We start from the raw sequence: 9,130 nt of genomic DNA on the forward strand, positions 1-9,130 counted from the left end.
ATACCCCGTTTATTGACAAGAACATACAGCCATGGAAGCACATTCCATCTATTTATTAAGCAGAGGTAACACAAATCAGTGAAAGATTCAAAAGAGCTGCCATCAGAGCCGACAAACTGCTGTTGCTCGCTTGCTAAGCTAACAAAAACATCCTTATATATCCTAATAATTACTTTCCCTAGTAATTAAATACATTTATTAAAGAGTAATTCCGTTATTAATTCAATCACTTTTTTGTTCAAATAACGAGTAACTATAATTAATGACTTTTTTAAAGTAACTTTCAGAACACAGCCTGTCACACAGCATCATGAAGCAGTTGGCAGGTTGGTGTTCCTGGCTAAAATATTTCTGTGTATGTCCTACAATAATGTTTACCTATAAAAACATAATTGTTAAAGGTCAATTATTTTCATGTGGCTGCTGAAGTTTAAACATGTCCTCTTAAACCAGGGCACTTTATCTTACATTTTGTTCTTTTACGTTTTTGTTAGCTAAAGAATTGAGCATAGCTAAATGTTTTTTAAAGAAGATTGGAGATTATATTTGACTATATTATATTGTATATATAATATTATTTGACTATATTATATTTTATATTATTTTCAAGGCGTTTTCTTTTTTATTACCTATTACCTATCCTATTCTACAAAACCTACTTTTACCTGTTTTAGTGTATTTAGGATAAGCGTCAATATTTACCTTGATGTTGCAGAAAAAAGACCATATATTTTTTTAACCGATTTCCGTACTCTAAATGGGTGAATTTTGGCGAATTAAACATCTTTCTATTATTCGCTCTCGGAGCGATGACGTCACAAAGTGACGTCACATCGGGAAGCAATCCGCCATTTTCTCAAACACATTACAAACACCGAGTCAAATCAGCTCTGTTATTTTCCGTTTTTTCGACTGTTTTCCGTACCTTGGAGACATGCCTCTTCGGTGTGTTGTCGGAGGGTGTAACAACACGAACAGGGACGGATTCAAGTTGCACCAGTGGCCCAAAGATGCGAAAGTGGCAAGAAATTGGACGTTTGTTCCGCACACTTTACCGACGAAAGCTATGCTACGACAGAGATGGCAAGAATGTGTGGATATCCTGCGACACTCAAAGCAGATGCATTTCCAACGGTAAAGTCAAAGAAATCTGCCGCCAGACCCCCATTGAATCTGCCGGAGTGTGTGAGCAATTCAGGAACAAAGGACCTCGGTAGCACGGCAAGCAATGACGGCAGTTTGTTCCCGCAGACGAGCGAGCTAAACCCCCTGGATGTCTTGGCTCACACCGTCCCTTATGCCACCGAAGATGATCAAGAGAAGAATATCGACCCTAGCTTCCCTGGCCTGCTGACATCAACTCCAAAACTGGACAGATCAGCTTTCAGGAAAAGAGCGCGGATGAGGGTATGTCTACAGTATATATTAATTGATGAAAATTGGGCTGTCTGCACTCTCAAAGTGCATGTTGTTGCCAAATGTATTTCATATGCTGTAAACCTAGTTCATAGTTGTTAGTTTCCTTTAATGCCAAACAAACACATACCAATCGTTGGTTAGAAGGCGATCGCCAAATTCGTCCTCGCTTGCTCCCGTGTCGCTGGCTGTCGTGTCATTTTCGTTGGTTTCGCTTGCATACGGTTCAAACCGATATGGCTCAATAGCTTCAGTTTCTTCTTCAATTTCGTTTTCGCTACCTGCCTCCACACTACAACCATCCGTTTCATCCATCCATCCATCCATCCATTTTCTACCGTTTATTCCCTTCGGGGTCGCGGGGGGTGCTGGAGCCTATCTCAGCTACAATCGGGCGGAAGGCGGGGTACACCCTGGACAAGTCGCCACCTCATCACAGGGCCAACTCAGATAGACAGACAACATTCACACTCACGTTCACACACCAGGGCCAATTTAGTGTTGCCAATCAACCTATCCCCAGATGCATGTCTTTGGAAGTGGGAGGAAGCCAGAGTACCCGGAGGGAACCCACGCAGTCACGGGGAGAACATGCAAACTCCACAATACATGCGTAATCTGTTGAATCGCTTAAGCCACTGAAATCCGAGTCTGAATCCGAGCTAATGTCGCTATAGCTTGCTGTTCTATGCGCCATGTTTGTTTGTGTTGGCATCACTATGTGACGTCACAGGAAAATGGACGGGTGTATATAACGATGGTTAAAATCAGGCACTTTGAAGCTTTTTTTAGGGATATTGCGTGATGGGTAAAATTTTGAAAAAAACTTCGAAAAATAAAATAAGCCACTGGGAACTGATTTTTAATGGTTTTAACCCTTCTGAAATTGTGATAATGATCCCCTTTAAGGATGTTCTGTGTTTAATTGCGCGTTACAGTAGGCCTTATGATGGCATTGTGTTTATATGTCTGTGCGTATGTGTACGTTCTGTGTTAATACTGAAATTGTGATATTTGAGACATTTCATATTGCTACAAAAAAAAATTCTGTGCTACAATTTTTTGCTACAAGTCAAAAAGCTAAGTGTACAGCCCTGTGTATTTCTATTACTCCAAATCCATGCATCTAATTGAATGAAGGTTTAAGTCAAATAGTACAAAATCATGTCTCATACACTACAAAAGCACTGGAGGAGCGAAGATCTCTATCCGGCCCTACCTCCGAAAAGCACAAAAATCCTGAATCCAGACAGTGATCTAGACTGGAACTGTTTGAGCTATATCTATAGCAGAATTAAAGAAATGGAATGAACCTTCTTGTCAGTCATCCAGTCTCTCTGTCTCTGTGGGTGGAGGTGGGGCCACTAATACACACACACACACACACACACACACACACACACACACACACACACACACACACACACACACACACACACACACACAAAAATGTAGGTTTTTAATGTAAACATAATGTAAAGTAAGGTATAAATTACCCGGATCAGGCCCAAAATCGAATCAGTTGTTTCTTATCCCATTTCGAACATTTTCCAAAGGTGTCATGAAAATCCGCCCATAACTGACAAACAAACACAACCCAATGAATACATAACCTCCTGGCAAAGGTAAAAAAGGAAAATAATTACCGCACCGGTAGGGGTGAATGAAGAAGACAATCAGCCAACAAGGTGTCCCCTATACTTTATATTTTTTTAGGGAGCTGGTAACCCTAAACATACACAAACATGAAAGTTATTTGCAAGATCCTGTCAAGCTATCTTGGTGATATGGGATCTGTCATATTTCACAAGAGAGTTGGGGTTAGGCTCATGCCATGGCTGTGAGTCAGAGCCCAGAGACCCTTAAGAGGGGCCTCTTATCTCCAATAACTTCAAAAACGTTGCCGTCATCCTCACAACAAAACAACAGTGAGAACTGTAGGCCTATTCACTGATATGGGCCAGGGATGAATGACATGCGCAAGGAACTCCTTAGGAATTCCTATATGTCAAATTCTTTCTCACGTCGTCATGGGAACCAAACAAACAAGTGTCTAACCATGTAAGCGGGTCTTGCCGAACATGTAAGGCGCTTCTCTGTTAGGAGGCGGAATCCATACAGTCCATATCAGTAAAGGGTAAACAGGCACTTGCAAGCATGACAATAGGACACTCAACTGCTAATGACCTCCATGTGGTTGTTCAGGCCCGTTAAATAGAAGCGCCATTGTGCGAGGTCTCTGCTGCTAGCAGCACAAAAGATGCTTGCTGGTCAGCAATTAACTGAGCTCCATTTAAAGTCACTTTAGCCAATTTATGTATTATTCATGCAAATATCTCTCATACTAAAACACTGGTTGCTTCTTTAGCTTCCTGCGTCAATAGATGATGGAAAACACGGCCTGTGTTTTTGCTTATGCTCAGTGGAAACTCAAGATTTTGATATTGACTCAGGTCACACTCCACCTGTACTTGTGCTATCAAAGCACTCGCCCTATCAGTACTTGAATATGGTATTGCTAACAACAGCTAAACTGCAAAACACTTGCTCTGCTAAGTAAGAGAGGAAACGTTTGGATAATATTGAAGGCAGTACATAAGCGGCGTGTTGTATTATATGTGATCGCATGTCTGCGTTCAACTATCAATAATAACATACAATAATAACAATAATTTGTGTCATTGTCGTCACGTCGTGTCATTGCTGGTTTACGAGCAGAATCGCATGTTCGGTAGCGCACAACCACGGAGTACTTACAAGCAGACACAATGTGTAGACAGAAAAGGGAGAACGGACGCATTTTGGCCTAAAAAGTAAAGATAAAGGTGAAGTTAGAACACTGAAACGCCCTCAGGAAGAGGTGCTTTAAGACATGGCTAGCTAGTTAGCGGCTAAAGGTCAGCCCCAGTCGGCAGTGTTTTAGCTTCTTCTGAATCACTAATCCTCGCCTTCATGGTGACAAATAAAGTAAGTTTCTTACGAGTATCACCCCTGCAGGACGAGGAATAGCTAAACATGCTTCACTACACACCGTAGCTCACAATGTAAACAAACGCCATTGGTGGATCTACACCTAACATCCACTGTAATGATACCAACTACAGTAGTGTATCTAGTCGATACTACTATGGTTACGTCGATATTTTTTGGCATCACAACATCTTCTTTCGTTTTTTTTTAAATGTATATTATGTTTATAAAGTCAGGGAATATGTCCCTGGACACATGAGGACTTTGAATATGACCAATGTAAGATCCTGTAACTACTTGGTATCGGACTGATACCCAAATTTGTGGCATCATCCAAAACTAATGTAAAGTATCAAACAACAGAAGAATATGTAATTATTACATTTTAACAGAAGTGTAACTAGAACATGTTAAAAGAGAAAGTAAGCAGATATTAACAGTAAATGAACAAGTAGATTAATAATTCATTTTCTACCACTTGTCCTAAATCATTTTGATAAAATAATAGAATGGAAAATGACACAATGATCATACTGACCATTGTTCTCTGCTTAGGTATGAACACAATGATCAATCATACTGACCATTGTTCTCTGTTTGATGACTTTATATGATCAAGCCTTGTCTTAAATTCCACACTACAAAATAAAAGTATGTATAAATTGTGCTGATAACGTATCGAATTAATATCGGTATCGGCCAATACTCAAGGCTCCAATATTGGGCCTAAATAATTTTGATAAAATAATAGAATGGACAATTACACAATATGTTACTGCATATGTACTCAGCTAAATTAGGAGCCTTTGTTTGCTTACTTACTAATAAAAGACAAGTTGTCTAGTATGTTCACTATTTTATTTAAGGACAAACTTGCAATAAGAAACATATGTTTAATGTACCGTAAGATTTTTTGTTAAAATAAAGCCAATAATGCAATATTTTTGTGGTCTCTTTTATTTAGAAAATAATTTAAATTATTTTGGTATCGGTACCAAAATCTTGGTATCAGGACAACACTAGTGCAAAGTGTGGAACAGGGTCCATTTGCAGCCCACAGCTCCAGTTTTGTTGGCCCGCAGCATATTGTTGAAATAAAATCAAACAAAACAAGGAACAAAGCAAGAACATAAAGCAAAAAGACATCACGTAGTGGAAAAAAAGCTTCCATTTTGATGCTAATAACTAGGGGTGTCCCGGTATGATATTGATATTGGATATCGATCCGATACGAGCAAAATAACCAGCATCGGATTAGCACAATTTAGACATACATAATAAGTGTCCTTAATTGACAATAGCTAGGCTCCAGCACCCCCCGCGACACCAAAAGGGACAAGCGGTAGAAAATGGCTGGATGGATCGACAAGCACACAACACACAAGCTCGACATACGTAATAAGTGTCCTTAATTGAAGAATATTGCAATCTTAATTGGCACATTTGTCAATATAAACAAGTATGAAATATGTATAGTTACATATTACTGACACGTACAAAGTCTCTAAGGTAGAAGCATATTAGAAAGTATCCACTGTACGCATCAATCAACTTACTGCGTCATGAGCTTAACTTCATGAATTATTGTGGCCTATATGTGTTGCTAAAAGGAGAACCAATTACCACTCCACCGAAACTTAAAGACAGTATAAGTCCATTCCAGACGGTTAATAATAAAAAGGTTAGTGTTTTTCATACCTACCATTAGGGATGTCCCGATCCGATATTTGGATCGGATCAGCCGCCGATATTTGCCAAAATATGCGTATCGGCAAGGCATGGGAAAATGCCAATCCAGATCCAGTTTTAAAAAAACTCCGGTCCGTGTTTCCAACGCACCGATTTAAATAATACATTCCACTTTTCTGCTGCTCCCTAATTTCCGTTCCGCATTTTCCAGCACACCTTCAACACATCCACAGGTCTGTGGATTCTCACACAGTTGCTTTTAGATGCTGGCATTACACGACAGGCTCTTCTCACTCTTTCCTGTGTCTCCCTCTCACAGACAGCAAGCGCACCTTCTTACACACGTCACATACTGTCACGTCATACGTCACATGCGTATACGCCCTCCCCGAGCAGAGAGGTAGCGGCATGGCTAATGTTAGCTGTGATGCTAGCGCAGCCGCTAAGGTGCGCGCCTGCTCAAGCGTCCTCTGCGCACGGCAAATCTATGCCACGCACAAAATCAAATAAAAAAATAAGCGCATAACAATTTTCGACACACGGACACGACAGAGAAAACAGTTTTCGTCATCATTGTTCAAATATTGTAACGTCTGTCGAGACGCTTATCTCCGTTCGGTGCCACACGCCCACACCATCAAAATGCCGAGGCAAACATTTCCAGATCAACACAGTATGAAAAAAATACTGATTTTTTTTAGTTGTGATTTCCCTCTCTGCATGAAAGTTTAAAAGTAGCATATATTAATGCAGTATGAAGAAGAATGTTTTAATGTAGACACATAGAAGTATCATACTGCTGTGATTATATGCATCAGGTGTTCATTCAAGGCTAAGGCAAAATATCGAGATATATATCGTGTATCGCAATATGGCCTTAAAATATCGCAATATTAAAAAAAAGGCCATATCGCCCAGCCCTAGTTCAATGATGCCATTTCTGTTTGTCATGTATAGTTTTGTCTATTTTGTGTTTATCCTTGAATAAACAGGTCAGTTTCTTGTTACCAACCATTGTGTATTATTCAAACTCCCGTAATTCAGCTGGCTAGTTGTTATCAAGAGTACTAAAACCCTTTTTAACATGATTCTGACAACTAAGTAGGCTAAATAACTTTAAACTTTAATACATGCTCGGATAGGCCAGTATCGGTATCGGTCAGTATCGGTATCGGATCGGAAGTGCAAAAACAATATCGGTATTGGATCGGAAGTGCAAAAACCTGGATCGGTACATTGTTCTCTGTTTGATGACTTTATATGATCAAGCCTTGTCTTAAATTCCACACTACAAAATAAAACTATGTATAAATTGTGCTGATATCGTATCGAATTAATATCGGTATCGGACTATACTCAAGGCTCCAATATCGGTATCGTATAAGAATAATAATGTCCCCTATAATACAAAGCTGACACAAAGTTATCTCAAAATATACATGATTTCTGGGTTGTTGTTTTTTTTTTTTTTTTTTTTTTTTTTTTTTTTTTTTTTATTAAATCAACATAGAAAAAAACACACGATACACTTTCAACTAGTGCATCAACCCAAAAAAAAAAAACCTCCCTCCCCAATTCACACTCATACACACCCACTCACACAAAAGGGGTTGTTTTTTTCTGCTACCAATATTCTGGTTCCCACAACATGGACAACACTTCTGCAAGGGACACAGTTCCTGAAGCACACTTGATTGTTTGTGCTGCTGGTCCACTAACATTTTCATTTAATTACTATTTTTTCTTTTTTTAATGTAATTATTTTTATATTGTTTTACTTTCTTTTTTATCCAAGAAAAGATTTATTTATCTTATCTAAAAAAAAAGAAGAAGAAAAAAATAAAAAATAAAAAAAAGGACCTTATCTTCACCAGACCTGGTTGTAAATGAAATTAGCTTAATTTAAAGGTTTTTTAAAAAAAAACAGGTCCAGTCCAGATAATGTCCAAGTCGGGTTCAGCAACACACAACTTCATTCATGTACACTGGAACACAACAGATTGCATATAATCTATAAACAAAATTACATTTTCAAAACAAACAAACAACAACAACAACAAAATGTATGTCCAGTCCAGATTATGTTCAGGTCACTAAAAATTAGGGAATACAACAACAGATAGCATATATTTAGCATTGTTTTTACAGAAAAAGAAAATATCAAAATGGCCCCTGCATGCCTTGACTTTTTAGTATGCGGCTCCTAGCAGAAAACGTTTGGACATCCCTGCATGGCATGATTGTGCCAATGAATAGACTACAGAATGAACCAGACCTACTTGACCAAGCCAATTACAAAGTGCAAACCCTTGATGTCAGTGTTGGCTATATTTAGTGCTGTACAATATGTCTGTATGGCTATTAGCTCTATAGCACCAGTTCTAAGTAACTCTTTAAAATATGAAAAACTATACAAATTAAATATGATAATAAAATGTATTCATACTCACCAACACTTTTGAATGCATGTCTCCAAAATACACCCATTATCTTTCCACAGGAGGACTTCAGTGACTGTTAAGTCAACAACAATAAGGACATTCTTCATCATATAGAAACATTCTCGTATATGTAGTTATATTCCCGCTGTTTTGACAAGTAAATCCAGCTATTACACACACTTTTTGTTCAAAAAGCCACTTATAGACCCCCAAAAAACACGTCTAAAAACCTGTACTTTTAGCTACAGGTGAGTGACGTTAGCTAGCTCTGATTTGGATGTTTTCTGACCATCCAATAAAATGTCGCTGACGTCATCGCCGGCCTCGCTGATTCAAAATTTGATTGGATAAGGCATGTGTCAATCTACAGCGATCTATCTTTTGTGCAAGTTTATTTCAAACTGTTGTCATGGCGGTCTTCTTCTTGCCTGGATAAAAGCTCTAACATTAATTGGATAAAAGCTCTAACATAGACAAGGCACTTTTAAATAAAAAACAATTATATATATATATATATACATATTGTATATATGATTATTCATATGTCATTGTTATTTTATTAGTAATGTTTATTCATATGTGAAAAATACTATATATATGAATATATAGTATTC

The 9,130-nt window shown here is 38.3% G+C and overlaps 1 long non-coding RNA gene across 1 annotated transcript in view; it reads right to left on the reverse strand.

The window, feature by feature from the left end:
- The window catches only part of LOC140676703 (uncharacterized), a 96,775-nt gene extending 88,012 nt beyond the window's left edge, over window positions 1–8,763 (reverse strand). The window contains exon 1 of the long non-coding RNA XR_012048597.1: window positions 8,526–8,763. This is a non-coding gene — a long non-coding RNA (uncharacterized lncRNA). The remainder of the gene's footprint in view (window positions 1–8,525) is intronic.
- Window positions 8,764–9,130: the final 367 nt, after the last annotated feature.

The sequence above is a fragment of the Nerophis lumbriciformis genome, linkage group LG29 (genome assembly GCF_033978685.3).
Source record: "Nerophis lumbriciformis linkage group LG29, RoL_Nlum_v2.1, whole genome shotgun sequence".
NCBI lineage: Eukaryota > Metazoa > Chordata > Actinopteri > Syngnathiformes > Syngnathidae > Nerophis > Nerophis lumbriciformis.